The sequence below is a fragment of the Cygnus olor genome, chromosome 2 (genome assembly GCF_009769625.2).
Source record: "Cygnus olor isolate bCygOlo1 chromosome 2, bCygOlo1.pri.v2, whole genome shotgun sequence".
Lineage (NCBI taxonomy): Eukaryota > Metazoa > Chordata > Aves > Anseriformes > Anatidae > Cygnus > Cygnus olor.
In genome coordinates, this window is record NC_049170.1 from 55,267,428 (window position 1) to 55,285,259 (window position 17,832).

The window sequence follows — 17,832 nt, forward strand, 5'->3', positions numbered from 1 at the left end:
ATCTGTTTGGAGAAAATCTTATACAAAATGTACCACTAACAAATTAATGTAAATTTATATTAACATGAATGATCTTTACTCACACAAAGACAGCATCTCAACCCACTTTTGGCTACACTGTCACTGAGGGCCAAAAGAGTAGTCTATCACCAGATCCATTCTTTATTTTTTGTGAATTGGCCTACTCATTTGTAAAGGCCTTTTACTATGCAAAAAAAAGACACTTGTGTTTGCAGTTAAATCAGGGAAAACAGATTATTATTTTGTTTACTGCTTTTATTAGCTATTGAGAAGAAGGTATTGCTATTTTAGACAGAGATTCAAGGCTCACGTTCATCTGTCTGACAAATTTCCTCAAATAATTTTTGCATCCAATGGAACTTTTCAACCCCTCTTGAAAGTAGGGCAACTCTCAAAAAAAAAAAACAAACAACTAAGTTACACACTTACACACTTTGGCGTCTGCACTGAAAAAAGGTGAAATTCAGTATGACACAGTATTTGACAGCAGCTATTAATAAGAATATGTGAACAATGTGACCTGTCTAGCCAACATGAGTAATCAACACGAGTAATTTAGGACTATCTAAAAAATGACAGCCGTCTTTTAACAGATATGATAATCGTGGTGTTGTTGCTACATCTGGAGGAAGAAGAGAGTTTTAGAGAACACAAATCCCAAGCTGACAGAAATCTTATTGCTTTTGCTTACCAAGTTCTTCAGTCTTGCTAATAAAAATGGTCAAAACCTTAAGGATATTGTGCAGGATTTTATGCCCCCCAAAAATCATAGGAAAAAAAGGCCAATTCTCCCTGTTTTCCTGTTTGGTGTTCCAAAGAAAACAGTTAGGAAGAAAATTGCTCATTGTTAATGTAAATTTCTAGGCCAGCTCATCCAAATTATCTCAGCTGGTAGACCCATATCTAAAAATGACTTATACTTGCCAACTGAAAATGCAATTGTGCTAAAATGTTCTAACTTGTGTAGATAAATAGTAGGTGCCAAGGGAAGATATATAAATCTAAATATAAGTATATTAATTAATTTAAATTCCATTAAAATACCAGTGCCCAATTTGTCTATTTGCTAGCTCTTTGTGACTCTCGGTTTAGGGCTTTGACTATGTATTGATCACTGAAAGCCCTCAAAAAGGGTAAGCATCTTAAGCATCTTTTCTTCTTCTTTTTTTTTTTTTTTTTAGGAGTAAAGGCGATGTATCCCTTGCATTGGCTCTTATAATCTGGCACACATGAGATCAGACAGTTATAGATTTGAAAAGGAACATGAAATTCTGTATCTTGGATGAAAATGTAAAATGATATTGCATCCTGAACACTCTCATTAGAAAACTGTTACTAAACTGGTATGCAGGACTTCCTATTCCACCTGTGATGTGTCTTCATTCTGCTCCAGAGGAACCTTTTCCATCCACTGATTAAGTGCGGGATTTAAATGTAAGTCTGACATGTGAATATGATCCATAGTTATTTTTTTTACAAATCTTTCGTGTTCAGACAATACTGTTTTCTACTGAAAGCAGGAAATAACTTAATCCCAAATTGCTGAGGTGCACTGGAAAAATTCACAAGCCACTTATTTGCATTTTTACATCCCCAAATACATTAAAAATTCTGACCCTGAACTCCAAACTCAGCTCATTACATTATCTCAAAGCCTGATTTTTGTAATTGTCAAGTAATGGGAGCTGGGCACCTTTGAAAATGTGTCTTCTTCCTCAGATGCCTAAATTTAAGCTTATGTTTTCAAATACTGTTCCAGTATACATGCACATTCACACACACGTGCTTATGAGGGAGTACGCTTTTGTTTAGGGTGTAGTTATTGTGCAGTGTCATATTATGTAACAGCTGCCTTACTGACTTGTCTACAGACGGTGCTTGTAATGGTTACATGGATTTTTCCTGCTTTAAACAATCATGGCAAAATGAATGGAGTATTAAAACTACAGCACGTAAAAGTGAAAACAAATGTCATACCTCAGATTTACTGCTATAATTAAACTTTCTTTAGAACATGCCTGTTGTTAAACATTTCTGTTTTGTTCACCCCTTATCAGTATGATTTCATGAAGAGATGTTACATTAGCTTGAAGGGGATGATTTGTCAGCCACACTGTGAAGCTGAGCATGGTGAGTGGTTATTGCTACAGAAGAGCCAAGGGACTGTATGGGGTAGTGTGTAGACAGCTCATTTAGACCCTTTTGAGAGGTCTCAGTTAAGACTGTGGGCAGCTATACAAGGTGCTATGACAGTACTGGTAGATGAGGTTACTTCCAGTAATTTCCATGCAGCTGCTTATAAGTGGTACTTCTGTGTAGATTCCCTAGCCACTACAGGAGCTCCCATATAAGTGCTCCTTAGTTTATGTGTGCCAAAATAAACCTGGTTAACTCAAATAATCAGTGTGTTATACATCTTTGCTTTGGCTCATGTTGACTAAGGTGAACTACTGCTATCATGTGCAATTTCCCAAGCAAATGGAATAGGAAGCATTTTCGGTGATACGCAACTCCTGCAGTAAAAAGCTATATTCAGAACAGGACACTTATTGACAGCCTAAGTGTTCATTTACAATCATAGTTTATTGTTTAAAAAAATGCCATTAGTTCAGAACTTAGAAAAAGGCAAATGTGCACCATATTTAGTGTCATAAATTAAGTATTCCTGAAGCAAAGAGGGATCATATGTAGTATCTCTTTCTCTACAATATACAGTTCTGATCTACTCTCTCTTAATATGTCAGTTGAGTTAATGGAGCTATTGCCATTAAAAATGGTGCAAAACCAGAACATACCTAATATGTCTATTGTCACTATAGTAATGTTTCAGCTAATGATCGAAGACCTATTAGAAAACCAAGAACTAGCAGTTTATTTAGATTGTTTATTGTAAGTGCCTCAGTATTATCTACCAGTTGGACTGGAAATGTCACTACAGGAGCTGATTAAAGAAAAACACTTTTCTGTTGCACTTATAATCAGTAAGTTTAAATTCTTCTACTAGCTATTAATTTTCTTCCCACCCTATAACACCATTCAAAGAGATGGAAGTATTCCTCCTCTTTCAGGAAATGTCAAGTTAATTCAAAATTCAATTCAATCCAGTTCAATACCTTCACATAGAGAAGGCAAAATGAGGATTAAATATAGAAAAATACAACTTTTGCATACAACTTTCAGTTGGATTATCTTGGTGTATTCTTCAGTTATTTTCAGTTTTGCATTGCTCCTGGGCTGTCAAAGATAAGATGTATCCATCATATTTTACCTGTTTACACTTTCTCCTCTGAGTTATTGTTATGAAATGAGTAAAGAAGCTTCTGAAGCTTTGTACATTTTTCTTCTATTTAATGTTTGAAAACCAGAAATCTCAGCTATGAGTCAAAGATGCATGAAACATCTTGTCTTCAGAATTGTGGAGAATAGTCAGACTTGTTAGCATCACTGATAAGCACCAGCCTTGGGCGAAAGGGGGTTGAGCAGCTTGCTCATGCTTATCTCTTATACAAGGTCTGCGAGCTTGGTATGATGGTGGAGAGAGTCTTGAGGTGGCAGGACAGCCCTGTTTTGGCAGCAGAACAGAATCTTGAAGGCCACAGTGCCTGGAGTTAAACCTTTTGCTTCATTATTTGTAGAAAGAATATTAAAGTTAACACCCCTGAATATGATTATGAGATTAATGAAGTACATGCTAAACATATATGACTATAGTACTCAACACTTTATCCAAGTAGTGCTAAATGTCACGGCATGAAGGGAACACACAAGGTTAGGATATAAAAGAAAAGTTAGTGTTAGGGTAAAAAAAAAAAAAAAAAAAAAAAGATCTAAATCTCCTCTCTCTTAGTTCAAAATCATTACTACTTGTCCTATCACTACATGCCCTCGTAATGAGTCCCTCTCCTGCTTTCTTATAGGCCCCCTGTAGGTACTGGAAGGCTGCCATGAGGTCTCCATGGAGCCTTCTCTTCTCTAGGCTGAACAACCCTTGGCCTGTCCTCATAGGAGAGGTGCTCCAGCCCTTTGGTCATCTTTGTGGCCCTCCTATGCAACCACTATAACTCCACACCCTTTTTGTGCTGCAGGCCCCAGACATGAATGCACTACTCTAAGTGGGGTCTCACAATAAAAGAGTAGAGGGGGAGAATCACCTCCCTTGACCTGCTTGCCACACTTCTTTTTATGCAGCCCAGGATGCAGTTGGCCTTCTGGGCTGCAAGCACACACTGTTGGTTCATGTTAAGCTTTTCGTCCACCAGAACCTCCAAGTCCTTCTCTGCAGGGCTGCTCTCAATCAGTTCTTCTCCCATTCTGTACTCCTGTCTGGGATTGCCCTGACCCAGGTGCAGCACCTTTCACTTAGACTTGTTGAACCTCATTAGGTTCAAATGGGCCCACTTATCTAGCTTGATCAGGTCCCTTTGGATGGCAAGCTTTGTTTCTGTTGCATCAACTGCACCACTACTGCCACTGAACCCTAAGGAACACCACTTGTTATTATCATATTATTATTATATTAGCATATATTAGAGCTATTGCAGTAAGTGTATTTATCAATAGCAATTCTGAATCTGTTATATCTGTCACACTATTAAATGCAATCAACTTTGTGAAACTGTCTCAGTGAAAGTCCTTGTCAAGGCTCTGAAACAGGCAAACATGGGACTACAAATACGTTCAACTTTGTGAAACTGTCTCAGTGACAGTCCTTAGCAGAACTCTGAAACATGCAAATGCTGGACTACAAATACTTTGAACTTTGTGAAACTGTCTCAGTGAAAGCTCTTATCTGGGCTCTGAAACAGGCAAACGTTTTACTCTGATAAGTCCCCTTTAAACACAAGAAAAAATAATAAAAGTATTTTTCTATTTACTGTTTCCTGTGGTCACTAAGTAGTTGTCTGGACTATTAAAGTGCTATGCTTTGGTTCTTTCTGACAGGTGAGAATGGTTTCTTGCAATTGGGGGTCTTAATTTTTGATGAAAGTTTCACATAGGGGGTGAAGATATGTAGGAATAAATTTAGTTAGATCATATGAAGCAAAAGAAACAGGTATGGAATACAGTAAAGCCTTTAGTGCATAGACCAGAAACATTCTAAGCAGGATAAGGCATGGACCGGGTGAATGCTTTGGTCCAGATGACACTGGGATTTAAGGAAGTGTGAAGGGACAATAAAAAGAACTGTTGATCATTTGTCTTAGAATAAAAGTTCAGAAGAAAAAAAAAAAGGTGTTGCTGACTATTATTAACTATGAAAAACAAAACAGTCAGGATTTTGTTTTCAAAGAGAGACTACAAAGGCCAACAGATCATATGGAAAACATCTCATTTTCAGAAGTAAATTTTCTCTAGACTGACCAGGAACTCCACAGGGGTCACACAGAGTAACGTAATGGTTAGGGAAGTTCGAAGGGACCTCTGGAGGTCAGCTGGTCCAACACCTGTGCTCAAGCAGGGCCACCAAGAGCTATTTGCCCAGGACCATGTCCAGATGGTTTCTGAGTTATCTCCAAGGAGGGAAACTCAACAACCTCTCTGGGCAACCTGTGCTAGTGCTCAGTTACCCTCAACATAAAAATGTGTCTCCTGATGTTCAGAGGGAACATTCTGTGTTTCAGTTTGTGCTCTTTTCCTGTCACTGGGCACTACTGCAAAGAGCCTGGCTCTGTCTTTTTTGCAGTCTCCCTTAAGGCATTTATACACACTGACAAGATACCCTCCTGAGCTCTCTCTTCACCAGGCCTAACAGTCCTAGATCTCTCAGCTTTTCCTCATAGGAGAGGAAAGGTTCAGCAGACAGGGTTCCTGTTGCCCTCTGTGCCCCTCCATCTTGACCGAACTGAACTGGACCAGACCAGACCCATGGTGGCCATGGCAACACCCACAAGGCAGGCTCAGGGCCTCTGTGACCTGGGCTGTTACTGGCTGAGTGGTGGCATTTAGCCAGTACGTGGGGCATGGTATGCAGAGGCTGGCAATAGCAACAGCCTTGGAGACAAGGCCAGCCTTACCTAGGGCTGGTCTAAGTGGATGGCACCTCTCCCAGCCACCTCAGAAAGGGAAGGCTGAGACTCCAGAGAAAGACTCTATAAAACCTCAAACCCAGTACCAAAGTGGGAAAGGTGCTCAAATCATGTGCTAATATATAGCCAGTTTATCTAACTGATTGGATTTTTCTTTGGGAAATGTCTGGAAGAATATCTTTTGACATGAGTAAATGAAATAAAACTGCTAAAATTTGCTAAAATAAAATAAAATAAAACTTGTTAAATTTTTCAAGTGGATACTCATTCTCATTCATACTTTGTACATAATTGATGTGTAGGAAACTCAGTTACACTCAAATCTGGGACACTTGGCTGTGGGTGAGTACAAAGTTTCCTGTTCTTTGCTCTGGGAACTGAGGGCATTTCCTTCTGAGACCTCTGCTGCAGTGACAGCATCCCTTTCCAGCTACATTGTGGTATCCTCAGTGAGGAGGAAGAGTTTTTATAAAAGAAGTCAGACAAACCATGGTCATGCATCTCAGCATAGGTATAAAGAGAAAGTCTTGGGCAACTGAGCTTAATGCTGCTGTGCTTCTGTGACTCCTGAGGGCATGAGAATATCTTTAGCAGTGTGGACCACAGGTCCATTAAATCCAGTTTCTAAAAGCGTCCGCAGAGTAGATTACCAGAAAAGCATAAGAACAGGACAACCATATATGACACACCTCCTGACAAGTCTAGTCTCTGGCTGTTTTTAGTTTAGAGGATTTTCTATAGCTGATGTGGTTTGGCTATTTAACAACTCTCAGTAGACCAATCTTCCAAGTACTAGTCCAATCTGCCCTTGACCTCACATAACCCTTTTGCATGCAGAAGACTCTAAGTCTGTGTTTATTCTATTAAACTAAACAGAGACAGTTCACAAGCACAAGCCTTGTACTGAGGAGCTCAGTATTGCTAACTGTTAGTAAAAGCTGTGACACAAGCTAATTGTCATTCTCTCAGACAAAGCCTGGGCAGTCTGAAGCATCAGCACACAAAACACTCACTGCTCTCCCTCCTTTCTGGGGCACTAAGGCAGTTGTCCACTGGGACTCTTCTTGAAACTGTAATCCCAGCAAGGCTTTGTGGTTGCTTGGAGGCCTGAAGGAGATGTATTCAGCTGCTTGGATGTGGCTATGCAGTTTTAGGGGATAATCTTTTGTGACACATAGTTGCTGGGAAGGTGTGGGGAGCTGGGTGTCGGCCTCTTATCACAGGTAACTAGTGATACGACTAGAGCGAATGGCCTCAAGTTGCGCCAGGAGAGGTTTAGGTTAGAAACTAGGAGACATTTCCTCTCAGAAAGAGTAGTCAGGCATTGGAACAGGTTGCCCAGGGAAGTGGTGGAGTTACCATCCCTGGGGGTGTTCAAGGAAAGGTTGGACCTGGCACTTAGGGACATGGTTTAGTGGGTGACATTGGTAGTAGGGTGATGGGTGGACCAGATGATCTTGAAGGTCTCTTCCAACCTTAATGATTCTATGATTCTATGATTCATGGCCTTAGGGGCGGGAACAGGATATTTAGTTTTGAAAGAATACAGGTGTTACATGCGTTCCAGGAGTTTTCACTTCATAGAAGAGGTAAATCCTCTGTATTCTACAAAGTAACAAAGAATCACTGCTTCACTTCTATAACAAACCTTACCTGTTAAGTAGTGAAGTGCAGGAAAGGAGTGTAATGTCCTTACTCTGCCCTTTTGGTTCTCTTCCTTGTTGTTTTGCTTCTTGCCTAGCACCTCAGCTTCCCAGATGTCACAGCCCCCATAACCCTACAATTGACATGCTCTGTGTGGTTCCCTGGCTAATACTGTTACAGATGCAATCACTCAGTTCTGCTGCTGAGGAAGTGCACATATGTTAATAAAATATGTAGGCCTACTTCAAAGCTTGTGGTGGTTGAGAGTGCTGGTGGAGACTGTTGTCATTCCAAAGGAGAGGGACCATCACAGCACCTGTGCCTGGGTGATACAGGAAGAACTCTGTAGGAAATTAGAAACCTGGTGTCAAAGGGCAGATGCAACATAAGGCAGCAGCTCTGCTCTACTAACAAGCCTTCTCTTTAACTTAAGATTCAAGAGTGAGAAAAAACCTTACTTTATGCATTCAATGTTTGTTCAGTGTTATGATATGCCAACAATGATGCCAGTCAGCTTCTCACTACATAGATGTTTCTTAAGTAAAAACTGAACCTTGTTGACCAGCAACCCATTTCCCATATGGCTCCATGCTGCCATCAAATAATATAGCTCTATACCTGTCAAAGCAAGACTCTGCAAACAGAAGTTTGCCTATGACACTGTTAGTATAAGAAGACAGTATTTTTGTTTAATAGAAAAAATTCACACATTGTGGCTGACAGTTTAGTTAAAGAGAACCCCTATCCTGGTCACAGCCATGTTGACGAAAGGCAGCTTTTGTCAATTCAGGTTAAGTCACGGAAAGAGCTGGTATAATTACACTAGTAGAAAAATTCTGTTCTTTCTGTTTATATGTATATGCATATGTGTATATATATACATTTAACATTGCAGTTCCTGTGGCAGCAAAGCCTGTTTATTAAGCTCCTACCCCAGACCCCAAGCACCACAGTTTGCAGCCCTTGCATCTGTGCTGCCAGAAGCAATTGCAGACCACCCAGTCTGTATAGCTACTTCACTGAGTGACTAAACAGTCTAATGTTCCCTATCTATTTAAGCAAGATCATTTAACTGATTCATTTTGCAGTGTGAACAGTTGCTTCTGAGCAGATGACAAAGAGTTCTGCAAGCATAGAAACAACTAGACATTGCTATAGAAGTGTGTGTTTTATATTGGCTTTCTCTGGGAAGAATGCCTTCGTGAAACTGCACTTGGAATCTACATCAGGGGACTCTGATTTATCAGAATATACTGTATCATGTACAACCTCTTTGACTGTCTTTCTTATGTTATCTGTATGATCCCCATGGCAAGAATTATCTTTTCTCTTATGTTTGTACATCCACCCACACAACCAGGCTGTTCATCTGTTTCAGAACTTTCTTAGTTATTGTTACGGAAATAATAATGATACTACTATTACAGTATGGAAGTCATGAGAGATTCTTGTGAAAATAATTCCACACTTAGATTATGTAATTTTAAAATAGAAGACATGATGGTCCAAGTTCTAGTACAAATACCACAACAAAGTGGTGTATAAACTCTTCCTATGCAGTGAGATGTCTTTCTCTGATGACGTTTGTGGGCAGAAGCTCTGGAGCTCATGGTGGCAGCAATAATAAAGCACATATAAGATAATTTTGCAAATGTCATTTTATATATCCTATTGAAAATAATCCACGGACAAAGGAACTGTGACGCTTTCATCCTTACTACATAGATCACAAATATTCTGGTACAAAAAGTAAGTGCTGGGCTTTCACCGTTTTTTAGTTGTGGAGTAGTTTCAAACATAATGTAGGTGATGAGGGTTACCAATTGATTTCATCTGCACTTACAGTTAGAAGCCCAATTTTTTTTCTCTTAAAAAATATGATTATTATTCTCTCCAGAAATTCCACTTGCAATCATATCCAAAGTCTAGCAGTCATCATCAGATCTAAAATGCATGAAAAAGTGGCATTATCGTTTAAGAGTTCCTAAGTAATTTGCTATTTTGACAGCTATTTATATGTTTAGGCAACGGAAAATTTGTTTAAGATTGGATCTTACTTGGGCAACTCAAGGCAGAAGATAATTATGTATCTTGGCCATAAATTTTCTAGTCTCCTAAATTTGTGACATATTCTTCTATCAACAGCTAATCTAAACCCACTAATATGCATGAATTTCAAAGCTGTACAGATTTGATCTGAAATCTTATCAATAACATTCTGTATTCAGAAACCAAACTAGAAATCTTGATATGCAACGATAGGCTCAACATTATCCACTTCCATTGGCTGAGCAGAAAAAGGAAAGACACAGCTTAGCCCTAGCCTAGCCAAACCTGATCCTCTGTCACATAAATATTTAAGCACTGATGCTTTCTAATGGCTGATTCCATAAAAGTTTAACAGAAGAGTAATGGATAAATTATTAAAAAATTATACTTAATTATCAAAGATGGATGAAAGGTAATTGTATTCCTGTGGAGAGTTCTTAAAAATGCCCTGAATCTAGGGGGGGGGAAAAAAAAAAAGGAAAAAAAAAAAAAAAAGCTTGTCTTTAAGACACTAAAATCAGTCACTCTTGAACAGCTGATTGTTTGGCAGAAGACTGTCTGGATTTGTGGATTAGGATTTTTTTGTTGTCTGGCTGCTGATTCTTACTTCCAAGGTCCATGGAACAATCTCTTTTATTAGTGTGGTGTTTTATATTCAGTTGTGAAAAGAAACAGAAAAGATAGTTTTGAAAGATTCCATCCTTTCATTGACGTAACTGTCCTTTTTCATTGTCATGCTAAACCCGTTTACATTGAGTGTTTCCCCTAGCTGTCTCTGGTACTTTGTTGTTGTGTCTGTGATGTTTGGGCTGTTTGTTTCTCTTCTAAAATACTGCATGCACAACCCTACTCCAGTAATGCCCACTCTCTGTTTGTGTTCAGCTCCCAGTGAAATCCCTCCAGTCACACATTTAAGCATCTGACTGGCCATACATGTGGCCTGTGTTTTGGGCAGTGGCTCCCTATTACTTCAACAATTGCATTCATAAGGAATTTTAACTACTCCTAACATGGACCCTAATGAAGGGTAACTCCTGCACCCAGTAGCTTCTGTTAGATTTCATATAGAGTTAACAGTATTTTCTGCTGCAAGTAGTAATATGGTTATTTGCTTTCTTATGCTTCAGCATGTCTCTGGTCTTTTCTAACAACGGAATTAAATTACATGCCAAGCTTAGAACAGATACCATTTGCTTGCATTGGAGTACTATAAGTCTCTTTTTATTCTGTACAGAACTATGTCACTGTATGAACAGGGATCTGATTTTTGCTATGTAAAAGTGTATGTTATTTAGATGTTTGCAATACCACAATTAAAGTAGGCACAATTATCATAGCATTCGGTGTTAGAGTATATCATAATTAAATAAAAGGTATTGTACCGTATGGAAATTATAGTGTCCACAGAAGATGTAAAATATTGCTTTCATCTTACTACTACAGTCTTAATACATGGCTGAAAATCGTGGTGCTGGTGCTTTTGAAAGTGCAAAATTCACAGTTTAACAAATTAATTCCAAATGTAGATTTCTTCTAAGAAATTTGTGTTTTCATATCGTCTGTTATTGCCACATCTTGTAGATCCCACAACACAGGACAGCAGATGACTTAGTTCAAATTATTCTTCTTTGTTTTTAATAGTTTTAACATCCCAAAGGAGGGTGGGATTATTTATATGTTTAATAATTTCCAGATTTTTGAGCTGTTAAGTCTGTTCAGTTGTCTGGAAAAAAATCTGATGACTATTATTCATCTTTTTTGCTCAAAGACTGTTTTGGACCTCTGGTTAGATTATTAAAGCAAAACGGCTCAGTAGAGTTTAAGCTTATTTTCACTTTTTGTTTAATATCTAATTGAGAATTATGGAATAAGCATTCCACTGAGTTTCTTCTTTTGGTCACACATATGGAAGCGAGTATGACTGTATGACCCACATTTTCTTGTGGAAAGTTTTAATATATTTGCATATGTCTATATCTGCATACATATATCCAAATAGCTATTTGTGCCTTACCCCATTTTAGCCATATTTCAATTCTGCTAGCATTACCATCAGCATTACCAGCAAGGCTGTCATCTTTATGACAAATTTTATCTGACTCAAGGAGTCTAACCAAATTCAGTGGAACAGTGTGCTGAAGGTGTTATTTAAGATGAGAATTTAAGCTAAATTAAATCTGATTAATTAAGACTGCATTCCCTTGAATAGCCAGCAGTGAGTGTAGCTTTGTGTTAAGTTACTGCTCTTTAGGAGATGGAGTATAAGAATGTAAACAGGTTGTTCCTGTAATAATAAATATCTTGGGGGTCAGGTCCTTAAATTAATATAGAGGTTACCTAGCTTAGAAAACCTGATCATGTCTCTCTCTGAAATGGCTTTAAATTAATCCAGTCTCATCAGAGCAAATTCTCAGTGTAGACTGTTATAAGACAATTCAGTTCCTAGGCAGATTTAACTTTAAAATAAAATATAATAATAATAATAATAATAATAATAATAATAATAATAATAATAAACAAATCAAACAAACACACAACAACAACAAAAGAAATTTCAATTACTGGAAGAAAAATAGCTTACAATCATGCATTACCTTCAGATAACTCAGATAACTGATTGTTTTTAGTTCGAAGAAGATAAAGGAACAATGAAGATTATATCAGAGGGTATATATTTAATGTTATATATTTAATGAAACTGGCAGCATTAGTGGAAATCTTATGGAGTTGGCATATATTGGCAGCAGCAAGGTTGCAACAGGGATTTTTTTCTTGAATTTATATTTCTCCTAATTTGGGGTTCGAGAAGTCCTGATGCAGCCTCATTTGTCAGTGGACCAAGTTATCATTTGTATTAATTATAAAATGCAGCTATGGCTCTTTCCTTTCAAAACCACATTGGGAACTATTATTTATTCAAATGAATAATGATAAAATGTGTAGTTGTATATATAGTCCATTGAAGAAAGAGACTAGAATTGTCATGCTAATATTTTCCTTAGTGAGACATTTATGAACAAGAAGCAATTTAATTAGGTTGGTTAAAATGAAAAGTAAACTTTTCAGAGCGAACATTGAAAGAGACTGCCCTTATCTGTGGCTCCTATCTGGAGAGATAAAAATGCTTGCTGGAAAGTTTGAGTGTGAATGGGCCCAGAAAGCTCAGGAAGCATCTGCTTGAAATTACTCTTCTAGTAGACTGAAACAATTGTACATAGTACAAAATGAACATAGTAGCGACATAGCTGTAGAAATAACTAGTATATAGAAATAGAAATTATATAGAAATAACTATTCTATCTGTCAGTAGAGCAGTTTCCAAGTCCTCCTGAGATAACAAAGCTATATGTGAGTATTTAAAACTGTACATATTTCAGTAAAAATTGGTATCTTACTTCTGACCAATCTGCCCAGACTCAACAAAGATTTTCAGTGCAGAAATAGTCTAAAGAGGAGACTATTATATAGAAGCCAATAAATAAGGACAGGGGCAGAGTGATCTTTTTTGTAGGGGAGAAACTGCTGGACAATATGTGAAGTTACATCAGGATCTGTCAGTTTTCATCAATCATTCAGTAGTTTTCTAGGAGAGCTTCCTTCAGAGTTGAATTCTGGATTCAAGATCACCATCCCATACATACCAGTTTGTTGAACAGGCTGTACAAACGAATACCAACATATAATAATAATGCCTAGTGTCCATTATATTTTCTAGCTAGTGAGGTGAGAGATGTATTTATGCTCCTATCCTCCTTGTGAAATGTTATTTTCCCAAATCTACTGCCAAGTAAGATGAGGTATGCAGGGCTTCATTCTCTTTCCCCTCCAGCCAACTTTTCACATTTTGAGCTCCATTAATTTCAGCGTAGTTGTTCTTCATTCTTAGAAATGTTATGAAAGGAGAATTAAATGAGTCAGAGAACAATGTGAAAGATTCCACAAATTACATATGCCTTTCTAAAACTAACTCCCTGTGACAGCTTAACTAACAGATAGTAGTGTTCATGAGTAATAGACATGCTCCAGAGTGACCTCTTCAGACATGTTAATAGGTGAGCTTCAAGTGCTGACATTTTCAAATCACAGAGACATCTGATCAGTAAGGTGAAACAGTGAGTGCAGAAGCTCCCATTTGTGCACTGGGTGCACTGCAGAGCTGTATTTCAGGCTAGTCTTCTAGACATGATGGCTCTTCTACACATGGATTGAACGGACACTCATTATTTCAGACCTGAATGCTGCTGTATCATCAGGAATATTGCCAATGATTCCAGCAGCAGGAACAAAATTCGATTTAGCACCCTTTTTATGTGATCACGCATATATATATACGCACACACATATAACAAGGAGATGTATATATCTTTCCAGCACAATTATGACATCTATCCTTTTGAGAAACTACTGTATACAGAAGGACTAGAATGTTTGTTTGTATGCCTTAATTTAACTTTCCAGATTCTCCAAAGAACTGACAGAGTTAGTTTGTGACTTAGAGTCAAAACCAAGATGTACAACATTGTGAATTTCAGAGGTACCCATTTGTGCAAGGTTAACTGTGCTGAAATTTGGAACCAGTCTATTCACAATCTTTTTTAAAAGTCTAAATAATTTTCTGATTAACCCTCAGGGAGATGTGATTTTGAAAAATAGAACAAGAAGCACCAGACAGCATGCAATACCAACTATGCACCCTCGAATACATCATAAGTATTTCTGTTCTCTTTCTAGGTATGGTTTCCCAGACTGAAGTATGTGGTTATATTGTGGAGTGGGACATGACGGTAAGCATAGAATGGCTCAGGTTGGAAGGGGCCTTAAAGTTCATCTAACTCCAACCCCCCAAATCTGTGTTTTTCGACCTGAATTACTTTTAAAATGATCTGTATAATAATTGTTTCTTATAAGACTGCAGCCTATCACTTCCTTCAGTATTAGCACCCAGAGCGTTCAGGTACATAACAGTAGGCATTCATAAAGACCTGGGGCCTGCCCAGTGCCATCAACAGAAGAAAGGTCCTTAACTGCTTGGAGAACAAAGAGGCTTTGGGTATTCCATTGATGTCCAATGGTGGACTATGATGCATAGTCTGACATCCAAGACAAAGCAAAACAAACAAACAAAAAAGTAGAGTTGCAAATCGAGAAGGCATGATAAATATTGCCAATTTATAATCAGAAGTTCAATGGTTAGGGCATTATACAGTGTTAGAGATGCCATACTCTGCTGGAAAAGGTTCAGACCTGTGTAATTTTAATTTGTCTGGTTAAGAGACAATGGACTTAGAACTATCTATCTTCTTTCACACACAGGTTGCCCCAGAAAACTTCATGTTTTAGATAAGGGGAAACTTCTCAAGAGAACTCACAGCATATGCTTTTAGTTCTAATAACAGTCTAAGACAGACAGTTTTGGAACTTGATATTTTTCTTGCTCAAGGTAGATCCTAAAAAGTTTTTAAGAAATGTCTTTGTGACTTGGTAACAAGGCATCTAGATTTGCAGGCATTAAAATTACTACTTTTTTTTCTATAATATATGCAATATAGATGATATTTGACAAATATAGTGAGATATTATTGTACTGTAACAGTGAAAAGAAGGGATGGGATTGGTAAATAGAGAAAAAATCAGTTTACGTTAAAAAAGTTTATTAATTTCTCACATCTTTTCTTATACTTTTTATCTTCCAAACTTGACTGAATGTAAATGCACCTTAGCATGAGGTATGTTCATGACCCACTAATTTATAGAATGACCTAACACTTAATGCATTCATTCAAAATCAAATACACAGAAAGAAGGTCTGTTCTCCATGTACTCCAATCTCAGCTGTAGTCTATCCAAATTCACTTATCTTTCCACTTCTACACTCCACTGAAATTTCAAGACAGGATCTGAATTTTATTTATTTGTTTATTTATTACCTGTGGACAAAAGTCCAAGTGTTCTAGTAAATGTAGATCCAGCAGACTTTGTAAAGAAGCAGCATTTTTCCTGTTATCTCTATGTTAACACCTGCATTATGGAAGTTGCACAATATCCAGATTGCTGACTGTTATGTGGGTTATAGAGAACATCTGACCAAGGAACAATCTCTGCTGTTCTTAGGATGAATCTTGAGAGCTAGATGTTTTTCTTCATTTCTTTCTCCCTCTAATTCATCTCTTCTCTTTAAATTCCTTAAGTTTTTTTATTGTCATGATATGCTATATAATGTCTAATGATTATATAAAAGAGATGGATACATCTTTGAATAAACTCTGTATAAGAGCATTGTAATATTAAGCCTATCAGCTATTTTTCTTTCTGCTATTATGGTTAACAAGATGTCTCCAATAGTAAATGGGAGTGTTTAGTAGCTGTTTCTGTAATACTGCCAATATATGCCCTTTCATTACGTATGCCTCTGTTAGCAAATAGATGGACAAATTCTGAAAAGGCTTCATTAATGTCTAAAATGTCTCCATTAACATCCCCAAAAGGATTTATTTCTCCTTTGTTTTCCGAATTTTATCTGCTTCCAAATTCAATTATTCTCTCTTCTGTCACGCTGAATTCAGAAACTGTCTTCAGAAAAGCAGAAAAGGATAGCATTTATAATGAATACAGTACAGCTTTCTACTTCATGCATGGTTTAGGAGGGGGATCTGGAAAACACCTGGGCTGTTTATTTCTGATTTATTTCTAAGTATTTATTTTCCTATTATACCCCTGAACCTGGAGCAGGTCTTGCAGGAAATTTTCATTAAATTATAATTTTAGACAGGTGACAAATAATTATGAGACATTCATTCCTGCCTTTGAGAAAACAGAGACCTAGAAACTATCATTTAAATGAATACTGTATTTTGGCAACGTGACAGCATGTCTTCACAGACTGGGGGTGCACAAGCTGAAACTCCTTGCATTTTTATTTTCACTGGTTTAAAGTACACATTATACAAACTGACTTCATTGTAGATCTGAGTATTCTTCTGCTGAAAAGCAAGAACATATTGAGGAAATCCCATGTACAGTGCTACCCTACTGTGCTACTACCAGACTAGAAAGGAACGCCTCTTCTTTCTTTTAGACTTAATCTGAGTTCTACATAAACAAAATGCAAGATGATCCTAACATTTTCAGAATGAATCAACTATAAACAATTATTAAAAACAAAATAAAATAAGCTTTCCTGCTATAGTTTTCAACAACAAAGACAAAAGAAAGTAAGAGAGAAAGAGGGAAAGAGAGAAAGAAAGAGGGAAAGATAGAGGGATGAGGGAAGGAAGGAAGGAAGGAAGGAAGGAAGGAAGGAAGGAAGGAAGGAAGGAAGGAAGGAAGGAAGGAAGGAAGGAAAATATGCGGTGTACAAGTGCTTTTTTAATTCCCCCCATGTCGCTGGGTTCGCTCAGATTTAGTGAGTCTCAAATTCAACACTGGACAACCGGCGACCTCTTTCGGTCAATTAACAAAATGAGCAAGAGGACAAAAGGCTGAAAATCGTTGCTGCAGTCACCTATCGGGGTATTAAGTGAATATGATCTCTCTTCCAACACCTCATTCATTCTATTTCCCTAGGAAAAGTCTCTGTTAACTCTTACATCATATTCTTTACGCATAAAATATGATTTTGTTGGTCTTTTTATGTACAGTGTCTCTTTCAAGACAGTATTTTGGAAGGTACTGTCTGAACAAAGAACAGAGAAAACAAGCCAGAGTTGATTTTAATGTTCTAAAAAGATTTGATTTATAAAAAAGAGCAGATTTTGAGATTCACAGGGCAGTACCTTGAATGATAACATCTCTACTTGAAAACTACACTTTTCCACTTGAATTTAGACACGTGAACAGCTGATGAATTACCGGAAGGTGAACTTCAATGTTAATAACACAGGGGTTAAAAACAGAGCAATGGTTTGGCTCATCATTTCCATGGCAGACAGTATTTGTATATGCCAGTATCTGTAAGCATTATTCATTTTACTTTGTATGAGGAGCAGGCTCCTGCGACAGAAATGCCATATATGTGCCTATGTATATACTTCACCATATCCTTCTGTGTTAGGTCTCAGGAGTGCTGCAGAAAGGATGGTCACAAATTCTGGCT

At 37.6% G+C, this 17,832-nt stretch overlaps 1 long non-coding RNA gene across 1 annotated transcript in view; it reads left to right on the plus strand.

Moving 5' to 3' along the window:
* LOC121066170 overlaps positions 1-14,979 on the plus strand; it is a 65,965-nt gene extending 50,986 nt beyond the window's left edge. The window contains exon 3 of the long non-coding RNA XR_005817555.1: positions 14,472-14,979. This is a non-coding gene — a long non-coding RNA (uncharacterized LOC121066170). The remainder of the gene's footprint in view (positions 1-14,471) is intronic.
* Positions 14,980-17,832: the final 2,853 nt, after the last annotated feature.